Source organism: Zalophus californianus, chromosome 17, assembly GCF_009762305.2.
Source record: "Zalophus californianus isolate mZalCal1 chromosome 17, mZalCal1.pri.v2, whole genome shotgun sequence".
NCBI lineage: Eukaryota > Metazoa > Chordata > Mammalia > Carnivora > Otariidae > Zalophus > Zalophus californianus.
This window is the reverse complement of record NC_045611.1, coordinates 11,498,499-11,525,830: the sequence shown is the minus strand read 5'-3', so window position 1 is coordinate 11,525,830 and position 27,332 is coordinate 11,498,499. Positions and strand designations below refer to the sequence as shown.

General features: G+C 40.5%; 1 long non-coding RNA gene across 1 annotated transcript; it reads left to right on the top strand.

Annotated features, from left to right (window-relative positions):
* Positions 1–4,171: 4,171 nt before the first annotated feature.
* Positions 4,172–18,723, top strand: LOC113936422. Its single transcript, XR_004819770.1, has 4 exons — positions 4,172–4,271; positions 6,086–6,198; positions 13,959–14,063; positions 18,515–18,723. It is a non-coding gene; the product is annotated as an uncharacterized LOC113936422 (long non-coding RNA).
* Positions 18,724–27,332: the final 8,609 nt, after the last annotated feature.

Genomic DNA, 27,332 nt, shown 5'->3' with positions numbered 1-27,332 from the left:
TCATATTGGTTTATTGTAGGAATTCCAATGCACAAGTGATGGTTGTTCTAGGAAGTGGGGAAGAGAGGAAGAGAAGTTACCAAAGCAAGTGTGCAATGTCCTCCCTAAGACTTGCAAAAAGACCTAGGTCTTCAGATTGTATATGTGCGGCAAGTTCCCAACAATAGGAAGAGAAAAAAAACCTTCACTCTTAAGCATTTGGTGGATTAAATAGAAACCCACACAAAAGTTTCTAGGGAGGGAAAAAAATGATCACTTCAAGGCGGGGAGGGAATTACAATGGTATCACAAATCTCAACCACAGAAATAAGATGGTACAGAATGACTGAGCGGTGTTGTTACGATTCTGAAGAAATGATTTTCAACCTTCAATTCTTTAATCAAATAAGCAAATGTCTTATAGAATAGAGACAATATGAAGACATGTAATTACTTAGAAAAATGAATGCACTGTGTGCTTAGCCTCAGGAATTCACTTGAGACTATGATCCAATGAAAATAAAGGAATGACACGTGGTATAGGTGCTATATGAAATAGCTTGCCTTCTATTTTGTATTTTCTAGTATTTTAAGGTCTTTATTTTATTTTGCATTCTTTTCCTGTCAGTTTCTTTAATACATATTTAAAAAATTACTATGGTTAAGAATAGTATCTTGACTTCCTCACGGTGTACTGCAAGTTAAGTGGGATGTATGGCTACAGGGTGGGGGGATTTACCCAAGCTCAAAAGCCTATCATGACCTCTAAAAACATATCAATCATTAAAGAAAGTGTAACTCATTCCACTGACAGTGGAGGGACTCCTATAGGAACTTTTCACATGAAATGCCTCTCCAAAGGGAAAATGAGACCAGCTTCATTCAAAACCAATGAGAGAAGATCACAGATATTGGGAATCAACATATTTCAGTGGAGAAGAATTACCAGCAAAACAGAATAAACTGTACATATCACCCCAAAATAACATGTGGAAAATTTAAAGGGAAAACCCCCTAAAATCAAATATTCAAAAACTAAGAACAAAAATGGAGAAAAACCAGGAAAAAATATCACCAGAGTTGGCTGAGTTCAGGATAGAAGTTGAAATAAGATATGTCAGAATAAAGATACTTCAGAAATGGCTAATAAATTTAAAATGGTGCCAAGGGAGAATAGATTTGAGTGAAAATTTAATAAAAGGAATTGAAGAAAGAAACACAAACAAGATAATTAAAATTAAATAAAGGAAGAAGTAAACTGTCAGAGAAAAGAGCAGTTGAAAGATATTTCTTTTTTTTTTTTAAGATTTTGTTTATTTATTTGACAGAGAGAGCGAGAGAGAGCACAAGCAGGGGGAACAGTAGAGGGAGAAGGAGAAGCAGGCCTCCCAGTGAGCAGGGAGCCAGATGTGGGGCTCAATCCCAGGACCCTGGGATCACAACCTGAGCCGAAGGCAGATGCCCAACCATCTGAGCCACCCAGGTGCCCTGAAATGAAAGATATTTCTTATCTATTTTTTCTCTCTGTTATCTATCTCTGAACCAATCATCTACCTTCCTACCACTTATCTGTCTGTATATCAATACATTATATACATTATATTTTTTGAACCATTTGGAGGTACGTTGCATGCACCAGGCCCTTTACCCCTTAGTTCTTCTGTATTAATATTATTATTATTAATAATATTACATAACTCTATGTTATATAATATGAACAAGGATATTTATTTGCATAACAACGGTACAGTTATCAAATTCAGGGAATTTAACATCAAATAATACTGTTGTTTATTCTATAGGTCATATTCCAAGTACATCAATTGCTTCAATAACATCCTCCTTAACTGTCTTTTTACAGTAAAGGATCCAGTTCCGGACCCACGCTGAATCTTGTTCTCATGTCTCTAGTCTCCTTGAATCAGAACGAGTTCTGGGGCACCTGGGTGGCTCAGTCAATTAAGTGTCCGACTCTTGGTTTCTGCTCAGGTCATGATCTCTGGGTTGTGGGTTGTGGGTTGTGGGATCAAGCGCTGAGTTGGGCTCTGCACTCAGCGCAGAGTCTGCTTGAGATTCTCTCCCTTTCCCTCTCCCTCCCCCTCTGCCTCTCTCTGCGCCCCCTCTACCACTCTCCCCACTCACATGGGTGGCATGCTCTCTCTCTCTCAAATAAATAAAATTTATATATAAAAAAAGAAGAGTTCCTTAGCCTTCTTTGGTCTTTTGTGAAAAAAAACACAGGCCAGATATTTTACAGAATGTCCCTCAGTTAGGGTTTCTTTGATGTTTCCTCATTAGTCAATCATGGTTATGCATTTTGGATATGTGCAGTGATGTGTCCTTCTGAAGCAATTATGTCTGGGAGCCCATATGACTCTTTCTGTTGGTGTTTTGTCTCTTTTCGTGAATTTTGATTACTTGGCTAAGTTGTTATCTATCTTCACCCTTATGAGTTTATTTTATTTTGTAATTTGCTAAAAGTTATGGAAAGATACTCAAAGGCTATGTAAATAGCCTTCTTTTCTTCAAAGTTTACCCCAGTTTAAATTTAACATCCATTCATGATGCTTGCTTGGAAATGTTCCAGGCTCTTCTGGTGGCTACCCCACGGTTGCCCCAGCGAGCCCTGTTTTCCTTTGAGAGGGGAATGGCATTTAGAAAGCAAGGCTTGGGATCTAGTTCTCCTGGGGTGTCACTGGCTGTGGGCCCCTTAGTAGAAACTACTGAAACCATATTTTTCTTGCTTCAAAATTCCAGTCCTATCATTCAAGGTTATTCTCTGGCTTTCCTTGTTCATTGTTTGTTTCTCACTTCTGTCGGGAGAAACATGACTCACATATCTATATATTTACTCATTGTTTAGTCCTACAATACACACAAACCAGTTTTAATTTATTAATAGTGTCAAAGAGTTTTCCAGGGTGGTTGTGCCAATTAATACTCCCAGGCAGCGTGTGATATTTCCAAGTGTTCACAGCCTCGCCGACACTTTAGGGATGTCTGTATTTTTCATATTGTTTATTTTAAGCCATTCCTGTCTATGTACATTGGTGTCTCATTGTGGTTTTAATTTTCATTTGTATGTTCTTGATGACTGATGAGGTTTTAACCTATTTGTTTACCTGCCATTTGGATATCTTTTTTGGGGGGTGGTGGTTAAAATGTATGTTCCTTTTTTCTACAGCATCGTCTGTCTTTTTGTATAGTTTCTAGACACACACACTCACATTTTAACATTGTAGGTAAGAGTAATTTGTGGTATTTATTTTTGGAGACGGTTTTCTCTCCTTTTCTTTGCTGCCCTGAACTCATTAATATTTTCTCCTTTATGTTATTTTAAAAGTTTATTATTTTGCCTTTACTATTTACATCTTCACAACCTCTAGAATGCTTTTGTGTATTGTATGGGGAAGGGTCAAGAATGATTTTTTTCCACGTTGAAATTTTACTGAAAGGACTATTCTTTTTGGCACTTCCCTGGAGTGTCCCCCTTTATTTTTATTTATTATTATTATTATTACTTTTAAGTAGGCTCCATGGGGGAGCTTGAACTCATGACCCCGAGATCAAGACCTGAGCTGAAATCAAGAGTCAGATGCTTAACCAAAGGAACCACGGAAGCGCCCCTGAGTATCCCCTTTGTAAAAATGCACATGGACATAATTGAATAGCTGTGCTTTTGAACTCTATTCTGTTTAATTGGAACTCAAAATTGTCTTAGGTTGTGACCTTTTAAATATACACATACATTTTAACAGCAGTTTTTCAATTTCCACACGATAAAAATATAGCTGGGCTTTGCATTTGGGTTGTATTGAATGCATATATCAGTTTAGAAGGAGTTATGTCTACAATGTTGTGTCTTGCAATTCATGGACACTTGTCTTCTGTTTAGATCTTTTCTATTTTCTCTTAATATTGTATTTAGTTTTCCATGACAAAGTATTGTACATATTCTGTGAGGGTAATCCGTAAGTATTCTTTATGCTTTTATAAGGATCATTTAAAAAACTAATTTTCTACTTTCTGGTAGATAACAATGAAACCTTTTCATCCTGACTTTACTGAGCAATTTTGCTCGATTCACTTTAATAGTGTTTCTGTGGAATATTTTTGGATATGTCACATAAATAACTGTGTTGTCTATGACTAATCACAGGTATATTTACTTTTGTATTCCTTATGCTTTGGTAGTTCTTTTACTTACATCGGTGCACAGCTAAAAATCTCAAATGCGGTGTTGGATAGACGTGACGGTAGATGGTACTTTGTCATGTTCCTGATCTTAGGAGGTAAGGCTTCCATATTTTACCATTAAATGTTTACCATTTTACCATTAAGTATTTTGTAATCCCTCAATATCAAACTAATGTCAGATTCTTCTATGTCTACTTTGCTCATGTTTTTATAATGAATTTTTTCAAGTGTTTTTCTGGCACCTATTGAGAAGATTTTTTTTTCCCTCTTCTTCTGGAATGAATTGTTTGGTTTTTCTTTCTTCTCTTTCTTTCTTTCTTTTTTTTTTTTCTGTTTAGTGTTCCTAATGTGGGAACAATGTTGCATTCCTGGAATAAATGCAAATAGATTATGATGTATTATCTTTACGTATTTATGCATAATATTGAAATCAACTTTACAACTATGTTCATGATAGATATTAATCTGTAATTAACTTTTCTTGCAATGTCCTTTTCAGATTTTAATATGAAATTTGGGTCAGACTCATGAAATAAATTGGGGCATATTCCCTCTTTATTTTGGATTTTTTTAAAAAAAGATTTTATTTAATTATTTAGAAAGAGAGACAGAGAGCAGGGGGAGGGAGAGAGAGAATCTCAAGCAGACTCTGGGCTAAGCACAGAGCCAGACATGGGGCTCAATCTCATGACCCTGAGATCATGACTTGAACCGAAATCAAGAACTGGCCGCTTAACCAACTGAGCCACCCAGATGCCCCTGTTTTGGATTTTTAAAACTCCTTTTGCCCTGTGTATGAATCATCAGGTGCTTAAAGGGAAGGGGACCCAGAATGCTGAGTTCACTGTTTTGGTCTTTCCAGCAACTTGGCTCCTTGAGTCTTGGCTGACTTGGTAACTCTTTAATACCTTGGACCCGATGTTTTCTGTATTTTATTCATCTTTTAAAGATTTTCTTGCTGAGAGGTTCATTTTTGCTACAAGCTGTCCCGTCATAATTGGAAGTGGATGCCTCTTCCTCATTTTTAACCCCGTCTCTTCTCTTGCTATTTTTCACAAAGGTTAGATAGATCAAGAATTTTTTGGCTTGTGTGTTACAAGTATTCATTAGAGACTTTTAGACTGCTGTCTGTGCTCACCTTCTCATGGTTGAGTGCTTTAGGAATGAAGAAGAGTATTTACTGAGACAAATGCTTCCGTCAGCCTGACAATGCTCTTTTCAAACTGGGTGCCTCTTGAAGCAAGTGCTGCACGGTTCATTACCCATATGGTGCCCTACTCTCATCTTTTAAGATTTGCTTTAGATGATGCTGGTCTGCAGAGGTTTCTGTTTTCTGGTACATACAAGTTTAAGTTGTTTTAGAAGTTGTAGAAAAGGAATATGTTCTTGGTTTCACCAATAAAGAATGCTTGTTTTAAATTTTTTAGGGAGGAGGGGCAGAGGGTGAGGGAGGGAGAGAATCTTTTTTTTTTTTTTTAAAGATTTTATTTATTTATTTGAGAGAGAGAATGAGAGATAGAGAGCACGAGAGGGAAGAGGGTCAGAGGGAGAAGCAGACTCCCTCCTGAGCAGGGAGCCCGATGTGGGACTCGATCCCGGGACTCCAGGATCATGACCTGAGCCGAAGGCAGTCGCTTAACCAACTGAGCCACCCAGGCACCCGGAGGGAGAGCATCTTAAGCAGGCTCCACACCCAGTACAGAGCCTGATGCAGGGCTTGATCTCACAACTCTGAGATCATGACCTGAGCAGAAATCCAGAGTTGGAGGCTTAACCTGTTTTAATTTTGATAGAAAGTCTTATAAACATACCCTGGAGAGGTTTCTTTGGGTAGGCTATGGAAAGATGTTAAATCAGGCAACAAGGCAAACACACACAAAATAATTTTTAACAAATAATATTTTCACAGGGAGTGACATCAGCAAGATGGCAGAATAGGAGGTCCCACTGGATGCCTGCTCAGCAACAATCATTTGGCAGCCAAATGGACAAAAGTGCCTTTGTGGGAGCTTTGGGATCCAGGTAGGAGACTGTAAAACACTAACATTGCCCAAGACCAAAGAGGGCTGTTTTGAGAAGCAGGCCCATGCTCAGGTTTTTGAATTGCCGACGGTGGTCCTAGCTACAGACCCAGAAACAGCTCCTCCCCTCTGGGGATATGGTTATATTTCTGTTTGGCCTTGGTCCTGCCACCAGCAACATCTGCCAAGGGACTCTGCAGGTGTCACGCCAGCCCATGCCTCAGGTATAGACAAATGATACAGAATTGAGAGCCCAGAAATAAGCCCACACATACACAGTCAACTCATATTTGACAAGGGAGCCGAGAATTGAGAAAGGATAGTCTCTTCAATAAATGGTGTTGGGGAAATTGGATATTTGTATGCCAAAGAACGAAACTGGACCCCCATCCTCCATCTTATTTTACACGACTTAAACAAAATTAACTCAAAATGGATTAAAGACTCAAATGGAAGACATAAAAGCATCAAACTCCTAGATTAAAACAGGGAAAACCCCCTTGACATTGGTCTTGGCAGTGGTGTTTTGGATATGACATCAAAAGTACAAGGAACAAAAGCAAAAATCAACAAGTGGGACTGCATCCAACTAAAAGACTTCTGTACAGTGAAGGAAACAATAAAATGATAAAGCAACTTACAGAATGGGAGAAAATATTTGCAAACCATCTATCTGGTAAGGGGTTAATATCCAAAATCTATGAGGAACTCCTACAACTCAATAGCAAAAACCAAAGAATCTGATTAGAAAATGGGCAGAAGACTGAATAGACATTTTCCCGAAGACATACAAACGACCAACAGGTATAGGAAAAGGTGTTCAACATCACTAACGATCAGGAGAATGCAAATAAAAACCACAATGAGGTATCACCTCATTGCTGTTAGGATGCTGTTATCAAAAGACAAGAGATGCAAACACTGGTTAAGATTTGGAGAAAAGGAAATCCTTGTGCTCTGTTGGTGGGAATGTAAATTGGTACAGCCATTCTGGAAAACAGTATAGAGGTTCCTCAAAAAACTAAATATAGAACTATCATATGATCAGCAATTCCACTTCTGGATATATATCCAAAGGAAAGGAAATGAAATTTGTATCTCAAAGAGTTATCTGCATTCTCATAGTCATTGCAACATTGTTTATAATACCCACGATATGGAAAGTAACTAAAGGTCCATCAGTGGATGAAGAAAATGGGACACACACACACAAAGAGAGAGAGAAATATTATTCAGCCATAAAAAGATGGGAATCCTGACATTTTCAATGACATGGATGAACCTGGGGGACATCACACTAAGTGAAATAAGCCAGACACAGAAAGACAAAGCCTGCATGATCTCACTTACATGTGGAATCTCAAGATGTGAACTCACAGAACCAGAGAATAGATTGGTGTTTGCCAGAGGGCAGGGTGGGTGAAATGGGTGAAGGGCATCAAGAGGTATATAAAACTTCCAGTTATAAAATAAATAAGGCATGGGGATGTAATGGGCAGCATGATGACTAGAGTCGATAATACTGTGTTGCAATTTGGAAGTTGCTAAGAAAGAAAATCTTACAAGTTTTCATCACGAGATAAACATTTTGTAACTTCGTATGGTGACAGATGGTAACTAGACTTAGTGTGGTGATCATTTTGCAATGTATACAAATGTCAATCACTATGCTGTACACCTGAAACTAATGTCAATTATACTTCAAGAAAAAAGTAAAAAGAAAGAGAAGCTGCTGCTGAGAGCATAGTTGATTGACAGCACCAGCTGCCACCACTTTGGTTTCTCCGCTGCATTCATGCTGAGATCGTGCTTCTCCTGGACTGTCTTCCGTCTAGACTGAGCACCATGGAGTCTATGCTCTAGGCTTAACACAAGAGTCCTTTAGCGAGTGACTTTTAATCACGGATGTGCCATTGGCCTGGTTGAAGTTTTCTTAAAACTGCTGTAGATGAAGGCTTTTCCTCCCCCCCCCTTCCTTCTCTCTTTTCTCTTGCAGGTGTCATTCTGCAATATAGTCTGAGAGCTCCCTCCCTCTTTATCCACCACAGGCTTATCCCTCATGCCTAACCCTAACTTGGCTTCTGCTTCTGTGAAGACTTACATTGACAGGCATGCAATGAAAAGCTTGGTTGGAGGGGCACCTGGGTGCTTCATTTGGTTAAGCGTTGGACTCTTGATTTCGGCTCAGGTCATGATCTCAGGGTGGTGACATTGAGTCCTGCATGGGGCGTGGAGCCTGCTTAAGATTCTCTGTCTCCCTCTTTCTCTCTGCCTCTACCCTCTGCTCACACTTGCCCGCTCTCTCTCTCTCCCTCAAAAAAAAAAGTTGGTTGAGGACATCCCTACACTCAATTGGCTTGCACTGGGTCTTTTATTTTTCCATGTCAATAAAAGTATCAAAGTAACATGCTGTACACCTTAAACTTACATAATGTTACACATCAAATTCATCAAAAAAAGATAATCCAGATTAAATATAAATCTTGCAATGTTATTACCTGATTTAGCTGGTTCTAAATTTCATGGAAAATGACTGTATAGTCCCTGATGTAATAAAGAAAACAAAAACAGAAAAAGAAAGTAGGAAGGGGATTAAGTCAGCAAAGAGGGAATTACTGTGCCACATTCTCAAAGAAGGTCTGATTCTTGATGTACCTAGATGTACCTTGCTAGTCAAGGTACACTGAAACTTGGTTTGGATTTAGGCATACAGTTAATTCTTATTGTGGTATTTGGAATTTGTTGCTTTTTGATTGGGCAGTATTTTTCCTTGGAGCATAAAGGTGCATCTTAAATGATATGGTAACAAGTTTCATATTTAGTTACTTAGCAGAGAAGGCCTATAATAAAACAGTTCAAATAAATACTTCAGGTACCTGTTTCTGGAATGAAGACTGCTACTTGTTTTCAACTTATTTTAGCAATATATTTTGACTCTTGTCGTCATCCGATTTATTTCGCCCCTTTCGAGGTGGGCCTGATGCTCAGTGATGGTGGGTAAGGGGCAGGGAGAACAGCTTGTGCTGCTTGCTGTCTGTCTAGCAACACAAGGTGATGTGGGAAAACTTCCTGGAGAGTGAGCTCCACTCCTACTCATATCTCCCCTACCCCGCACCCCCAACCACGAAACAGTGCTGGCCAGCAGGAACTGAGCGAGACAACCTGCTTTAACATGCCCTGACTTATTTATAGCGGTTACAACTTAACCTGTAGGAGAAATAGCCTGGTACCAACTCTGAGACATACTCAGGTTCTCTGGCTGAACACATGCTCTTCCTCCTGGAGCCAGGGTATTCCCTATATGATTCCATCCATTGTCCCCTACACAAACACTTTCTAAACTTCACCCCGTCTCCTCCCTCTTTTTTGGATCTCAAGATTGCCAGACCATATACGCTCTTCCTGTTTCTCATGTCTGCATCTCCATGATGTAGACTGAGCCATGTCTATTTCTACCATTTCAATATGTCTTCTTTCCACAAAGCGAATAATCACACCGAACATGTCTAAATGTGTATGAATAAGTAGAGAGATGTTGCTAATGTGCATTTTCTATGAGTATATTTCTTAATATCATTTTCATTTTAATAAAATAAATTTCCCTACTGATCATATCAGGATATTCAGATTTAACTTTATTTTTGCTGTTATCATGAATGCTAAATATGCAGATTTGTATCAGTCAAGCCACTGAGCCACCCAGGCACCCCCAAACTTACCTTTTAAAACACAGGCTTACATGTGGTAGTTTTCACTGAGGCTCTGGTTGAGAATGTAGGAAATGGAATTTAATCTATAAAATTATCCCTTAGTTTCTCATCTCCTCTACTTGAGTTTACATTTGTTTTTAAAGATTTTATTTATCTGACACAGAGAGAGGGAACACAAGCAGGGGGAGTGGGAGAGGGAGAAGCAGGCTCCCTGCTGAGCAGGGAACCCAATGTGGGACTCGATCCCAGGACCCTGGGATCATGACCTGAGCCGAAGGCAGACGCTTAACTGACTGAGCCACCCAGGTGTCCTGGGTTTATGTTTTAGAATTTAGCTTCCGTTTTTTAAAATAATTTTATTGTTATGTTAATCACCATACATTACATCATTAGTTTTTGATGTAGTGTTCCATGATTCATTGTTTGTGCATAACACCCAGTGCTCCACGCAGAATGTGCCCTCTTTAATACCCATCACCAGGCTAACCCATCCCCCCACCCCCCTCCCCTCTAGAACCCTCAGTTTGTTTCTCAGAGTCCATCGTCTCTCATGGTTCGTCTTCCCCTCCGATATCCCCCTCTTCATTCTTCCCCTCCTGCTATCTTCTTCTTTTTTTTTTTTTTTAACATATATTGTATTATTTGTTTCAGAGGTACAGATCTGTGATTCAACAGTCTTGCACAATTCGCAGCTTAGCTTCCCTTCTTGAATAATGACCACCCTTTCCTTGGCTTCGTAATAAACTTTTCATCTATTACTGACCTTGAGGCCTTTTCACTAAGTGTGAGCATCCTTTGTTGGCAGAATTGCCAGATTTAAAAAAACAAAACAAAACAAAAATACAGTATATCTTATGCAGTATTTGAGAGCTTCTTATTTTAAAAATTGATGTATTGTTTATCTAATATTCAAATTTAACTGGGCATCCTGTATTTGACCTGGCACTCCTGTTCTTAGGGGAAGAAAAAAATGAAGTTAAAATTGTACTTTTCCTAAGTGGCCAGGAAACAAGGAAATAGATATTATGGCTGAGAATTTTGTGTTTTCTATGGATTTCCTTTGTCCGTGTGTACCTTCACCCTCCTGAACTTCTGTACTAGTATAAAGTAACTAGATGGTGTTAATTTATGGAAGTGATTTTTTCAATGTGAAAATTTAAACTTGCTCAATTTATAACTTTTCTTTATTTGAATATCCCAGTTATAAACTAAATCCAAATTTTTATACAGTAGTTGGTGCATAATTTATGAGGATTAAATTTATCAGTTACATCAAAAGTTATATTCCAACTTGAAGATTCAGATTTTCTGAATAGATATCTTCACAGTTCCTCTCTCTGAGTCCAGAGACCAGTACTCATTAGCAAGAAGTTCAATGGCATCAAGAAAGGACTCTGGGAATTAGGGTATTTATGTTCTGGTCTTAGCACTGCCCCTGGAAAGGGGGCATCAGTCTTGTGTCTCTATTTCTTCATCTGAAAAATGAGGCAGTTGGACTCCATCTGCATGTCTCACAGTGTGAGTGCTTCTGGGGTCAAGCAAGTTATAAAAAGCTGCAAACTTTTTTGGGATATCCAAACTGTAACTACATTTTAGCAACACAAGACTCAACAAATACCAGCAACAAATAACAGACGATGCAAAGTGTGTGTACCCCAAGCTTTTGGACGACAAACACTGTTCTGCGCAATCTACCAACTCTGCAGGGGCCACCTGGAGGACTCTGGGTTTGGTGAGTGTACTGTTTTCTTCAGCTCTAACCCAGAAAGGCCTGGCTTTAGTGAAATGAAACAATGGCTCATATTTCAGGAGGTTGAGCTATTGTGGATCAAACTGTGCAAACAGTGAGAAAGCCTGCAATATTCAGAGCACACAGTGAGTACCGGGAGGCTCATTACCGGGAGGCTAATGAGCCGCCTTCTGACTCATTCATAGACCATGTCAACTCCCCCCACAGCATCTTCTTTGACTATTAGGAAGGCTGCATCAATGTATGTATAATCTGCCCTTCCCAATTTCCTCTCGATTCTCTGATCTGATGAGGGTGTTGTCATGGAAGGTTTGTGTTAGAGTGTATTCTCACTGTATTTTAAAATTTTCTTGGGGAGCCGTGGCTCCTTTTTTCGCTTCTCAACTCCTTTTCTCCTTTGGCTCTCGCTAAATGCCTACACGGGGTCTCAGAAATTAAAATGTCACTTCCGTTCCTATTATTCCAATTCTAGTCTGGGGTATATTCTCAATTCACATTTATGTCACATAAGAGTTTAAAAACCCGGGATCCTAATTTATTTTGTAGTTGGAATCCTTCTCTCCTTAAGTCTGTTCAAATGACTTTAGGCAGAAAATCATCGGCTTTTAAAGTCATTGATGTGGCTTCTGAGCAACGGAACTGCTGCGATTGATGTCTCAGTCCCAAAATACCCAATCTTCTCAGAACATGGTAGGGAGATGTGAGGAGGTGTGAGTGCCTGGATATAATGCTATGAGCTGAATTATGTCCCCCCAGATGCAGGTGCTAGACTCCCAACCCCCAGTACCTCAGAATGTGACTGTATTTGGAGATGGGGTCTTTAAAGAGGTGATTAAGTTAAAACGAGGTCATTAGGGTAGGTCCTCATCCAATATGACTGGTGTCCTTAGAAAAAGAGGAGATTAGGAAACAGGCATGAGTGGAGGGAAGGCCCTGTGAAGGCACAGGGAGAGGTGGCCAGCTTCAAGCCAAGGAGAAGTGCCTCAGAAGAAACCAGCCCTGCCAATACCTAGAACTTGGATGTCCGGCTCCCAGGATTGTGAGAAAAAAAATATCTGCTGTTTAAGCTACCCAGTCCGTGGTATTTATTATCGTAGCCCAAGCAAATGAAAAACATCCAGGTGCCCTAGATGTGGAGTCCCACCACCTTGCCACACACCGGTGCCCTGTGAAGGTGACTCTTGCGGCCAGGGTAAGTTCACCTGGCTTCTCAGCTCCTGTGTTGATGTCATAGTGTTGGCAGTCCCTTTCGCATGATTTCCAGAATGATCCATGAATAAGCATCTTTATAAAGAAATAGCCTCCAAATACACAGGTGTGTATTTTCACAGAAGCCATCCATTGCCCATGAGCAGTTCTCATCATTTCCTGACAAAGGAATATTATAGAAACAAAGTTGAAAAACAGTCTGTTGTGTGGAGCAGCTTTGGTTCAGCTGCAAAGCTAAACTCGCCCCTCAGTGCTAAATTGGAATTGGCTGTGAATGATTACAAATGAAAATCTGTCACCGCTGAAGGTTCTTATCTGCAACAAAAGGCAAGAACAGGTATTTCTTTTTTTTTTTTAAGATTTTATTTATTTATTTGACGGAGAGAGACAGCGCGAGAGGGAACACAAGCAGGGGGAGTGGGAGAGGGAGAAGCAGGCCTCCCGCTGAGCAGGGAGCCCGATGCGGGGCTCGATCCCAGGACCCTGGGTTCATGACCCGAGCCGAAGGCAGACGCTTAACGACTGAGCCACCCAGGCGCCCCAAGAACAGGTATTTCTTAGTATTCCTGTGTTCTAGCAGGTGGTTTATATACCTGGACTCCTGAATGCTTTTGGGGGCCTTATTAAATATATTGCTTTTCTGGACTCCATAGGAGAAAAATCACTTTAAGGAGAGAAGCTCTGAGCAGTGCCATGACAAGTTCCTGTACATACTCCTGTCTTGTCTTCTAATCCCATTGAATTTGCTCAGCAGATAAAAAAAACACTACCATTCTCTTCCCATTTGTCTAAACACATTCAGCCTCTTGTTTAAATTAACTTCATTCATATATTTGTTTCACAATCTGATTTAATTTGAACTTCTACTAACCTTTAATCAATTACAGAAATCATTCTTTCCCCTTGATTTAGTGCTACAGAGTACTTGTTCTAGCATCTAGGGATTGCAGACATAATTGCAGTTTTATCTAGATCTCAGTCATTGGCTCCACCCTTATTTCTATTCCTATATCTGTCTATCCATGAACAAAGAGAATGCAAAATATACTCTGATATCAGAACAACAAAGGAAAACAAAATGCATATTTACAGGTGAAAGAATCTTCCAGAGCTGCTGAAGACAGGTAAAAATTCTGCCTCTGAACCTGCTAGCGACCCAGTAAGAAAGAAAGCATACTCGTTGGCAAAGAGAATAGTGTAAGTGAAGGGGGGAGAAAAAAGATACTTATGAACTGTATGACCTTGAGCAAATGAAGTCATGACTCTGTGGCTCAGTTTCCTCCTAAGTTAAATGTGGATGATAGAAGTGGCTTCTTTATATACGCATTTGATAAGGATTGACTCAAATGTGCCAGTATTAGTAAAGTATTTAGAACATTGGCTGGCACAAGTAAGCCCTATTGAGGTGTTTTTAAAATAAAAAAATAAAATAAATGCTAAGGGAATTTCTCAAGGAATGTAAAGTTTCACCCAGCACCTAATTTTATGTATTTACTTATTAGATTTATTTATTTATTTTGAGAGAGCGAGCGAGCAAGTGTGTGGGGGGGGGCGGGGGAGGGGCAGAGGGAGAGACTCATGCAGACTCCCTGCCAGGGAGGAGCCCATTAAGGGGCTCCGTCCCACAACTCATGAGATCATGACCTGAACCGAAATCAAGAGTCAGACGCCCAACCACCCAACCGACTGAGCCACCCAGGCACCCTGCCCCTCCCCCGTACCTAATTTTAAAGGCTAGCTCTCATTGGGAGCTTCACCTTATCAGTAAGACAGTGAGAGTCAAGGGATTTCTCCACTGCAAACACGTTTGTGGGCTTCATGGAACGTTTACTGAGCCCATCCTTCAATAAGCACTGAGGCCACATTAATATGTTCCACACGTGCAATGTTCTGATGATCAGGGTTTCATTCTAGATTTAAAAGAAGTGGAGGGGCTCATTTCCTTCAAAAAACCCTACCTAAATATCACGTCTCTTATCTGGGTGTTTTATAAATTGTGCAGTAGAATCACGGGGTTATAGTCTCTGCTAGGGCTTCCCGTGAAAACGCTGCTGGTAGCACCAGGGATTCAGTGTGGCATTTGCTGGTCGGTCGCAGACACACCCACTTTCGTTTTGGGCTGTGCCCCTGGCTGGCTGTGTGATCTTGGGCAAGTTACTTCTTTGGATCCCCGGCTTCACCGTCTGAATCTCTGCAATCTCAAAAAAGTTCTTTGAGAATGAAGGAGACAATGCAAGTGTAGAATTAACTCCATGAGTGATTACATAGGAGTAAGGAAAAGTGGGGACTCTGACTTTTGCCAGTTTGGCGAATGTGGTGAATGTGATAAGGAGCCTCAGGCTCCTTATCTGTAGGCTGCAAGGATTAAAAACAGGCATGAACCACAGTGATTAACACAGGTCACCTGTTGTTAGGCTTTATTCAATCTTCTATTATATACTGCACATAATACTTTTTAATTGAATTAACACTTGGTAAAAATGACATATCTGGGGGGCAGAAATGATTTTTCAGCACTGTTTTCACAAACAAAATGCAAATTATTCATACAAACTTTCATTGTCATAGAAACAGTATTTGCGCATTGTACAAGATTAGAAAATAGCATGCGAGCAAAAATATAGAATGAAAGCATACAATCCCATGGCACAGAGATTACCACAGTAACACCCTGGAGCATTTCCACCTGCACTTTTCCTATGAATGTATGTGAGTAATATTATAGATATATTTAAGACTTTATTTTTTATTTTTATTTTATTTTTTAAAAAAGATTTTATTTATTTATTTGACAGAGAGAGAGACAGCGAGAGAGGGAACAGAAGCAGGGAGAGTGGGAGAGGGAGAAGCAGGCTTCCCACAGAGCAGGGAGCCGGCGCGGGGCTCGATCCCAGGACCCTGGGATCATGACCTGAGCCGAAGGCAGATGCTTAAAGACTGAGCCACCCAGGCACCCCAAGACTTTATTTTTTGGAGCAGGTTCAGGTTCACAGAAGGATTGAGGGGAAGATACAAAGATTTCACATATACCCCCTCTCGCAACACATGCATATCCTCCTTCACTATCAACATCCCCATGGGAGTGTGCACATTTGTTACAATTGAACCTACACTGACACATCATATCACCCAAAGTCTGCAGTGTACATGAGGGTGCACTCTTGGTGAGCATTCTGTGGGTTGGACAAATGTATAATGGTGTGGGTCCACCATGATTGTATCATTCAGAGTATTTTCATTGCCTTAAAAATCCTCTGTAATAATGGAATATTATGCAGCCATCAAAAGGAATGAGAGCTTGCCATTTCCAATGACGTGGATGGAACTGGAGGGTGTTATGCTGAGTGAAATAAGTCAATCAGAGAAAGACATGTATCATATGACCTCATTGATACGAGGAATTCTTAATCTCAGGAAACAAACTGAGGGTTGCTGGAGTGGGGGGGGTGGTAGGGATGGGGTGGCTGGGTGATAGACATTGAGGAGGGTATGTGCTATGGTGAGCGCTGTGAATTGTGCAAGACTGTTGAATCACAGATCTGTACCTCTGAAACAAATAATACAATATATGTTAGAAAAAAAAAAGAAGAAGATAGCAGGAGGGGAAGAATGAAGAGGGGGAAATCGGAGGGGGAGACGAACCATGAGAGACGATGGACTCTGAAAAACAAACTGAGGGTTCTAGAGGGGAGGGGGGTGGGGGGATGGGTTAGCCTGGTGATGGGTATTAAAGAGGGCACATTCTGCATGGAGCACTGGGTGTTATGCACAAAAAATGAATCATGGAACACTACATCAAAAACTAATGATATAATGTATGGTGATTAACATAATAAAAAATTAAAAGAATCCTCTGTAATATATTTTTAACAGTACAATATCATAGTGCACACTTTGTTTTAAAATATGTTTTTTTCAGCTAACTATCTTGGTCTTTATAGATAAATAAATTTTATCTCACTCAATACCACAAACACAATAAAATATTTCCAAATGTCCTAATTTTGTTTTTTTATAGCTCATTTGTCCAAATCAGTATCTAATCCAGAACTACACAATAGCTTGTGTTTCAACGATTTTTTTATTTGTGTCTCAATCAGTCCTATACTGGTCTAGCTTATATACAGTAGAATGCACAAATCCTAAGTATGTAGTAGTTCAGTGAGTTTTGACACATGTATAAACCTATGAAAGCAACATGAAAATGAAAACACAGAATATTTCTCCTTTTCCAAAGTTCCTTTGTGCCCCATTTCAGTCCACTGCTCCTCCAGAGGCAGCCATTCTTCTGATTTCTGTCATTTTATTGATTTATTTTTGATTGTTCTTAAACTTCATCTAAATAGAGTGATTCAGTATTTTCTCCTCCACTGAGTCTGGCTTCTTTCACTAAACATTATGTTTTTGAAACACATCGATGATGTGTGTATTAATACCTGTGCCCTTTTATTGCTAAGTAGAACTACATTGTATCTATCAATATACCACCGTTTGTTTATCCATTCTTTTGGGGTGGTGGGTTTAATAGTGGTCCCCCAGTTGTAACACTCCTCCCACTGAGAAGTAAAGTCTATGTCTCCACTATTTTTTTTTTAAAGATTTTATTTATTTGCTAGAGCGAGAGAGCACAAGCAGGGGAACAGTAGAGGGAGAGGGAGAAGCAAGGCTCCCTGTTGATCAAGGAGCCCGATGCAGGGCTCAATCCCAGGACTCTGGGATCATGACCTGAGCCAAAGGCAGACGCTTAACTGACTGAGCCACTCAGGCGCCCCTATGTCTCCACTCTTGAAGTTGGGTTCTGTGACTGCTTGACAACAGAAACTGGGAGCTTCTGCTGCCTGTCTCTTGGGACGGTTGTTCTTGGCACCCAGCCACCTTTCTGTGAGGAAACCCACGCGCACTGTGGAGAGGTCCCCATGAAGAGCTCCAGGCAGGGACTGACTCAGCCTCCAGCAGGATTCAATTACTTTTTTTAAAAAACTTCATTTCTTTTCAGTTTGATAATTTGAATTTTCTTTATTTTTTTTAGTTTACAGATCTCTTGTAAAATCTACCATCATTTAACTTATTCATCTTTTTTTTAATCAACATATTTAAAACAGTTGTTTTAAAGTCTTTGCAGATTTCGGGGGCACCTGGGTGGCTCAGTTGGTTGGGCTCCTGACTCTTGATCTCAGCTCAGGTCTCGATCTCAGGGTTGTGAGTACAGGCCCCGCGTTGGGCTCCATACAGGGCATGGAGCCTACTTAAAAAAAAATAAAAAATAAAGTCTTTGCAGATTTCAATAGTGGAGTCATTAGTAGGTCTGCCTTTATTGAATTTCCTTTTATTCATTATGGGTCAAACTTACCTACTTCTTTTTTTTTAAAGATCTTATTTATTTATTTGAGAGAGAGAGAGAGCACATGAGAGGGGGGAGGGTCAGAGGGAGAAGCAGACTCCCCGCCAAGCAGGGAGCCCAATGTGGGAGGATCCAGGGACTCCAGGATCATGACCCGAGCCAAAGGCAGTCGCTTAACCAACTGAACCACCCAGGCACCCAAACTTACCTACTTCTTTACATATTTTATAAGTTTTTATTCTATACCAGTCATTGACAAACAGTGAAATGTGATCTCTGTTCTTTCTTCTTTTCTTTTTTCCCACAGGGTACCAGAACTTTCTTCAGTCAGGCAGCCACGCCAGGATCTGTTCCTTTTGGTTCCACTGACTTCGAATTGGGCCAGGGCCTCACTGCAACTGCAGCTAGTTTATGTCTGATTTCAAATATGATTTAGGGGATTTAACTTTGTCCTTCAGCTCAATCCCCAACTTTCTTTACTACTATTGCTACAACTGAGGGACAAATAAATCCCTTTGATCCTCCCAGGATTTGAACTTGAAGAGGTTTGATTTTTAGCTTAGTTAGTTATGATTCCCGTATGGATTCAAATTTTGCAGGGCCCTGGGATCCGAGTACCAGGAAATGGCTAAAATTTTGTCTTTTAGCTCTGTCCTCATAACGATTTCTGCTACTTTCTCAGAACATATAGATGATGGGGGGTGGGGGAATATGTTGTCCTGAAAAATGATTTTACACTTTGAGCTGTTACAGATTCCACCTTCTTTTGCTGGCTTCACTGTTGCTAAAGCATGGCTGGTTTTTCCTCACACCTCCTGCTTCCTTCCACGACAAGTGTACTTTACCCGGTATCCATAGTCAGATTGGAATTTGCCGCTAGGTGTGGAAGCTTCTGCAGCTCTTGGGTTGTCTCTCTGGAATTTAGCTCATTAAAGCTTTTTTTTTTTTTTTTTTTTTTTTTTTTGCATCCATCCACTGCTTTTTGATAGCTTTATAGGAAAGTGTTTTTTTTTTTTCCTAGTTGTTACCATGGGAGTGATGGTCTTTTGCACCATTCCACATCCTAATCAGAGACAGAACTCCCCCAACAACTTTAGAGCATTTATTCATTTCTGATTATAAACTTTGGGATCTGTTCTGTGATTTAGCAGGTTTGTCTTATAGGATTCCTTTAAATATTAAGCAGACAATAGAAGAGTATTGGATATGCAATTGGAATTTCTGAACCACCAAATCTACCACTTATTAGTTTGTGTGATTCTCTACATGTTGTTCACAAGGGAGAACGTGATTGACAGCGAGGCATCAACAGACACAAGCAGAGGATGCAGATGCCTTTAATGTAAGTGAAGGATGAAAGATGTAGCTGCATGGCAAGGGCTATACCAAGTTGGAGACTCAGCAGCATTCTGGTTTTTGGAGATCAATTCCCATGGCCTTAAAATTCCTGGAACAGTTCTTGTCAGCCAATAACACACCCTGTCTGTGGAGAGGCTCTCCTTAGGCAGGGTTTTCAGGAAGCTGCCCCTCTGGCCTTTATGTGCCTATGACTATAAATACAGAGAAGCACCAGCCGTTCTCAATCTGTACCATGTGGTCACCTCCTGCGAGGGGGAATCCAGGTAAAACCTTAAATTAACCCTCTCAGTTGTCCTGGGGATGTCATGTACATCTTTTATCACTTTGGGTGCACTCTGGTCCTAAAGTCCCTCTGGAAACATGCAGGGTGTTGCAGAATCAAAGATTGCTTCTATCACTCCTGGGAATCTGATCATCCAACAGAGAAATGGGCTTAAGGTCTTTTCTTTCTTTCTTAAAGAGGGGGAGCAGAGGAAGAGGGAGAGAGAGAATCTTTTTTTTTTTTAAGATTTTTTTAATTTATTAATTCGAGACACAGAGATACAGAGAGAGAGAGAAAAACATGAGCAGGGGAGAAGCAGAGGGAGGGGGAGAAGCAGGCTCCCCACTGAGCAGGGAGCCCGATGTGGGGCTCGATCCCAGGACCCTCGTATCATGACCTGAGCCGAAGGCAGACGCATAACCATCTGAGCCACCCAGGTGCCCCAGAGAGAGAGAGAGAGAGAGAGAGAGAGAGAGAATCTTAAGCAGGCTCCACACCCAGCATGCAGCCTGATGTGGGCTCAATCTCAGGACTCTGAAATTACAACCTGAACTGAAATCAAGAGTTGGACGCCTCAGGTTTCTTAAGTCCTGTCCTGACACGCAAGTAAGGTATTTAAACTCTCAGCATCTAATTGCATATATTAAATATGTGCAGGTTTTGTATATTAATTATATCTCATAAAGCTATAAGAATAAACTCTATTAGCATTAGGTTTCTCACAGATAAAGTGAACTAGTAATAATATGTAACTCACTGCTAGTGATAATAAGGTAATAGATGTGTACTTGCTTTGAAAAATGTAGAGTACTAATCAGATTGGGATGTAAGGAGATTTCATACGGCTTTTGGGTTTGGATGTGACACAATGATTGCATTACCCATTTGCAAACCCTATTATGTAAACGAATGTATTAGGTAATTGTATTAAGAGATTTGGCTATTTCAGTTTCTTAGAAGTAGGGAGCAATTCCTTTCCATTCATGAAAAGACACTGAGTGTCAGGGATGTAGGAACAAATTCAAAGTGAGTAAGGGGAGAAATTTGATTTGGTCCAGTTTTTGGCAAAGGCTTTGGTCTGGTAAAGTGATTTACTTTATGCTTTAAGTAATTGGAAACTATTGAAGGACTATAAGAGAGGAGTTTTATATTCCCTAGCTTTTTTCCCTAAGACTCAATACTCTTCTCATTCGCCTTGCTTCTGGGCTACATTTATTCTTTCTACATCTTTCAGTAGAAATTCTTTAGAAATAAATTAACTATGTTTAAATTATATTTAGTATTGACAAATGTTTCATATAGCTATTTCTTGAAATTTGTATATTTACCCATCTATAATACATCTCCAAAAGTCATCATTTTGTAAAGTCGTGTTGAAATGTATTTTTATTTTGAAAGAAGACATACAAATGGTCACAGGTTTATGAAAAGGGGTTCAATGTCACTAAACAGGGAAGTGCAAATCAAAACCACGATGAACTATCACCTCACGCCTGTCAGGGTAGCTATTATTTAAAAAAATATGAAAAAACAAAAGGTGAAAGTTGGAAGGATGTAGGGAAAAGGGAACGCTTGTGCATGGTTGGTGGGAATATCAACTGGTGCAGCCACTGTGGAAAACAGGATGTAGTTCCTCAAAACATTAAAATAGAACTGCCATATGATCCAGCATTCCACTCTGGGTACATATCCAAAGAAATTAAATCACTACCTTGAATAGATATCTGCACTCCCATGTTCCCTGCAACAGTATTCACAATTGCTAAGACATGGAGGCAACCTAAATGTCCATCAATAGATGAATGAAAATGTGACATACACATAAAATGAAATATTATTTAGTTTTAAAAAAGAAGGAAATCCTGTCATTTGCGACAACATGGATGAACCTGGAGGATGTGAAATCAGCCAGGCACGGAAGGATAAATACTGCATGATACCACTTACGTGAAGAATGTACATCATAGTGGCAGCAAGTGGAAACATGGTTGCCAGGGACTGGGGGGAGGAGACACAGGGAAGTATTAGTCTAAGAGAACAAGGTTTCAGTTATATAAGATGAATAAGTCCTAGAGATCTACTGTGCGTATTGGGAACAATACTGTGTTGTATACCTAAAAATTTGCTAAGAGGATAGATCTTATATTAAGTGTTCTTCTCACACACACAAAATGGTAAAGAGGGTGCAAGGAAACTTTTGGAAGTGATGGACGTGTTTATGGCACAGATTGTGGTGATGATTTCATGGGTGTATACTTATCTCCAAACCCATCAAGTTGTATGCATTAAATATGTATAGCTTTTGGTATGTCAACCATACCTCAATAAAGTGGTTTTAAAAAAAAGAAATGCAAACAATGAATCATGGGCACTACATCAAAAACTAATGATGTAATGTATGGTGATTAACATAACATAATAAAATAAAATTAAAAAAATGCATTTACTTTGCAAGTCGCTTTGTAGCATCACCATAATGACCACCCATAGAAGCATTTCAAGGGCTCCATCTTGAAATAAGTTAAGCTGTGATCTTTATTTATTTATTTGTTTTAAAAAGATTTTATTTATTTATTTGAGAGAGTTAGCATGAGTGGGGGGAGGGGCAGAGGGAAAGGGAGAAGCAGACTCCCCACTGAGCAGGGAGCTCAACTTGGGGCTCAATCCCAGGACCCTGGGATCATGACCTGACCCGAAGGGAGGTGCTTAACTGACTGAGCCACCCAGGTGCCCCTAAACTCTGATATTTATACTGGAATAGATTCAGGGACTGAAACAGTAATATTACATGTTGATTCACATATATGAATACATGCTTATATAGAGAAGCCATTGTTCGATGTGGTCAGTTCTTAGATTAGTCCCTCTGGTTCAGGAGGTTACAATCTATTAGAGACTGGTGGGAGATCTGATCAGGAGAGTCACAAGTGGGGCCAGGGTTCGTTAAATTTTGTGGCAAATACATCCCAGAATATCTTCATTCTTTTGCAAGTATGTGTCAAAGCAAGAATAGTGAGGGCACAGTTGAGCAGGCAAGGAAAACTTTATTCAAGGCTGTTGCAGTAGGTGAGAGGTGCCAGAACTAAAGTCTGAACTCAACTCTGCTGAGACAAAGGCTGGGAGAGTTTTGAATCGCTGGGATACGGAGGGATCCATTTGTGTTTGTTGATTGGCCTTGCCCAAAGGAAAAGTAAACTTATTTTCATGACAGAAAGTCGTTTTACTTGGAGCAAAGCACCCATGGAAGTTGGGCTCCTTCCTTCTCCTGGAAACTGGGAGATACCCCTTGAAGTTAACATTTCAAAAAGATGGCTCTCAGCTCCTAGATGTAGATATTCCTGCAAAATGGGCAAAAGGTCTTTAAAAAGATTTACATATCGAAGGGGCAGAGAAAGAAATTACAGGTTTTTTAAAAGAAAACCCTCAGAGGAAAGGGAGGTCAATGCCCAGAGTCAGGAAGAAGCCGGTGTAAAGTTTAATCAAACTGAAGAGGACCTTTTGGGACATCCGCATGCTTGGAAGTTTTCAACCATATTGTGGTCCCATTTAATTCTAATTCAATAATAAGATAACAAAATAGCACTTCATAGAACTTTTGCAAAGCATTTTCCTACATGCCATTTCTTTTTATCTTCACCCTATGAATAGTGTATAATTGTTATACCCAATCTATACATGAGAAACTTGATTCTCAGCAATGTTGAATGAATTAACAGAATCATGTAGCTGGTGGATGGTAGAGGAGGTATTTTACGGCATCTGACTCCTGTGCCTTTCCAACCTGTACTTCTTATTTAAGGGAAATCTGTGATAAATTCTTCAGACAAACAAAGGAAAACAATTGTTCTAACGTTATGTTTTTTGATTCGAGATTCCTGTGTTTTGTTTCTTTAAATTGTAATAACATAGTAGATTAGTAGATAAGCAAAATAGATAACTACTATCAACTTTGGATGATAATAAGTAAAGGGTCAGGTCAATTCCCTATTAAAAATGAATTTATGAATCTGTAAGAATATTATATAGAAAAAGTTAACTCATGAAAACCAAATTTTTGCTACAAATATCTAATCACTCAATTATTTCTCCTTATGCTCATTAAACATTTCCTGGAGTTTTTGAGGTTTCTTGCTCAAAAATCTCCAATGGGATATGCCCTAAAATTTTAGCACAAAGAAAGGAAGATGGGGACTTTTATTCAGGTGTGAGTTTAAATGTCATGAACTATTTAACAGCTTCCAAATGGAGTTTCTATAATGCAGCCAGGATCAAATATAAAGATTTTCTTTGCCACGGTTTCAACTTAATTTGAAAATGATTTGGGTGACGGAGAGCAGGGTTTGTCTAAACGCTACTTTCTAAACTCTCTTGACACATTTCCACCAGTTTTCTCAGTGCCTTCTTGTTTACCAGCAGCGTCAGACCACACCCTGCGCCCAGCGCTGTCGTGGTCTGAACAGCCCTCCTCCCATTTTTATGCATTGAACATGTTCTCACTTGAGATTTTCTACCAGTCCTTTATGCCTCCTCCTCATCATTCTTCTCTTTTGAAATTTATTGTAGATTTGATTTCCTGCCATGGTAATGGGTTATCTTTTATAACGGTGAAGATGAGTGCTTTCATTTGGAGAAAGTCTACAGCATTCCTGTCGGTCTCGAGATAATAGCTTAGAAGTGCTATTCATCGAGTTTCCTAACTATGTCAATAGTTCAGGACACCTTGTCATCTATTCTACAGGGTCTGACGGTGTTTTCAATTCCTACAATACAGGTTTGGAATGTTATTGAGGCAAACAGCTCAGCAGGTTTTACAATTGGGTATAGAAGAGGATGGCGTCTATAATTACAAAGGTTGGTTGAAAAGAGAGGTTGGGGCAGGTCCAGTGTGTACAGTGTTATATTCTGGTATTAGTATGATGATAAAAATTTGGAGCTGAAAGGCATCATCTAGTGACTATTACAGTGGATCTCAACGTGGATGGGGGGGGTAGTTTTCTCTCTCTGCCCTGGGACATTTGGCAATGTCCTGAGACATTGTTTGGTTGTCACGCTAGAGGAGGCATACTGCTGGGAGACATTCCCTCATGCACAAGAAAGCCCCCACAACAGAGAATTGTCTAGTGCTGAGGTTGAGAGAGCCTGCATATCTGCTATATTCTAATGCTGCTATTTTATTACACTATTATAAGTAGTACTTAGAGTACTTTCCAGTATCTGATATTTTCCTTGTTTACTTATTTTTCCTTGTGTGTTTCTCATCTTGACAGTATTGGCTACCTCCATTTCTTCATCACACTGATCAATGCTCAGTAAGATTTTCTTTAAAAGGGAAATTATTTCCATTTCATTAGGGTTCCCCCCCTTGAGGTTTTACCCTGTTCCTTTGTTTATAGAATATTCCTCCTGTTCTTTGCTTGACTCTCTGTGTCGTTCTGGACCCTCTATGCATTAGATAAAACAGCCACCTCTCCTGTGGGAGATGAACCTTATCGTTCAAATCTGCCCTAGCTCTTGGTTGTCTTTCAAACCTTTGTGATTGTCCAAGCCGCCTATTTTTAGTGGCTGCTAGTAGTTGAGGGCGTGGGAAGACCTGTCAGCGTCCCCAAAGGGGTGTCGTGGGGGAGAATCTAAGTGGGTGCCGAGATTCAGCCTGATGGAAAACCAGACCCTCAGACAGTAGTTTTAAAGTGTGCAAATATATACTACTGTGGGACTGCAAGTGTAAGCCCTATTGGCCACCAAAGCCAGGTGAGAGTGGTGTCCCCTGGTGGCAGCCACAAAAACGGGGGGCCTCGGGCGTAAAACCGGGGCCTCAGCCATAAGACTGGGCACCAGAGGTAAAACAGGGCACCCGATGTAAAGAGCGGGCACAGGACACAAAACCCAGCACCTCACGTAAACCAGGCACCTGGTGTAAAGGCAGGCACCTGACGTAAACCGCGCACCTGGCGTAAAAACCAGGCACCAGGCGCACGTAAAATCTCCCCTCAGAGAGCCACTGGCGCCGTGGACGGAAAGCGCAAAGATGGCGCCCACCAGAGTACCCCAGGGGGGACCTCAGCAGGCTTCCAAACCCGAGTCAAACCAGATGCCTGCCCCTCGAGTCCTCGCTCGGAGATGAGCCCGGGAGCCTCAGCCACACGGAGCCCCGGCTGCCCCATCGCCGATTCCTCACTGGACCCCGGGCCGGTGAGTCGGAGCGCGGCCTGCGAGAACTGCTTCTCACGTCTGCGCGGTCTGTGAGTCTATCTCCTGAACGCGGGCCCGGTTCGTTTGCAAAGCTAGAGGTTTTGCGGGCTTGTCTCTCAGGGGCAGGTCTTCAGAGTTGGGGGTGCCTGATGTGGGGTTCGAAGTCTTCACTCTTCCGGGAGGAGCTTGGGTTTTGAGTTCACAAGGGCTTATGAGGGCGGAGGGTTCACAGAGAGATTGGGTCCCAGCCTCTCCTCCGCGTTGCGCGTCTGTGTGGTCCTTTGCTGAGGCACAGGAGTTCTTCAGCCAGTTCTGGTTTTGTTTTGTTTTGTTTTTTTTTTACCCCCAGAGGACGTTGTTCCACAGGTGGCTGTAGATCTGGTATGTTCGTGGGAGGAGCTGAGTTTAGGATCCTTTTATGTCACCATCTTGAACGGGAACCTCCTCAATAAGATTTTCTCGAATGTTCTATGTTCCCCTGCTGTTGTTTCTTTTAACGAGAGAGGAAACTGTTAGAGACCAACGTGGTTGTAGTTAGTATCAAGATATTGGTGTCTTGATTTACAAGTCAGTGTCCCATCCTGCTGGCGTTTGACATCCCTTTGAGCAAGGCGATTTCGTCCTCTGGTTTGTTTTTAAACTGATGAGAACAGATACTACAAGTCGAGAGAAACAGGCGGCTTCTCGTCTGTATTCCCAGTGTTTCAAGAGACTCCCATATTTCCTGGCAGTATTTTCCTGATCGCATTAAATTAGATGCCTGATACAAAAGAACTATACCCAGTTCTCCAACTCATGTCCTATTAGTGGTGATAGAAGAAAAAACCAAAAACAACAAACTTAAGGAAAATGAAGACTTCATAACAATTATGGAGTATGTAAATATTTATTCTCATAGACTCTAGATAAATTGCTCTAAGAAATTTATAGAAATGGTTTGTAAATACCACAATTTTTTTGCACCTTAATTAGGCATCATAATTTATGTATTATGCCAGTAAACCTCAGCTTGACTTTGACTTTTGGTGATCCCTATTTGATTGAATTTCTGGAATCTTGCTAAGGTCTATCTTGATTACAATGCCCAGAAAACATTTCTTTTTCTCCATATGATGTGGGTGATCAGGAGTTAGTCTTTAATGGGTTATCTTTTTTTTTTTAAAGATTTTATTTATTTATTTGAGAGAGAGAGAGCATGAGAGGGGGGAGGGTCAGAGGGAGAAGTAGACTTCCTGTGGAGCAGGGAGCCCGATGCGGGACTCCAGGATCATGACCTGAGCCGAAGGCAGTCGCCTAACCAACTGAGCCACCCAGG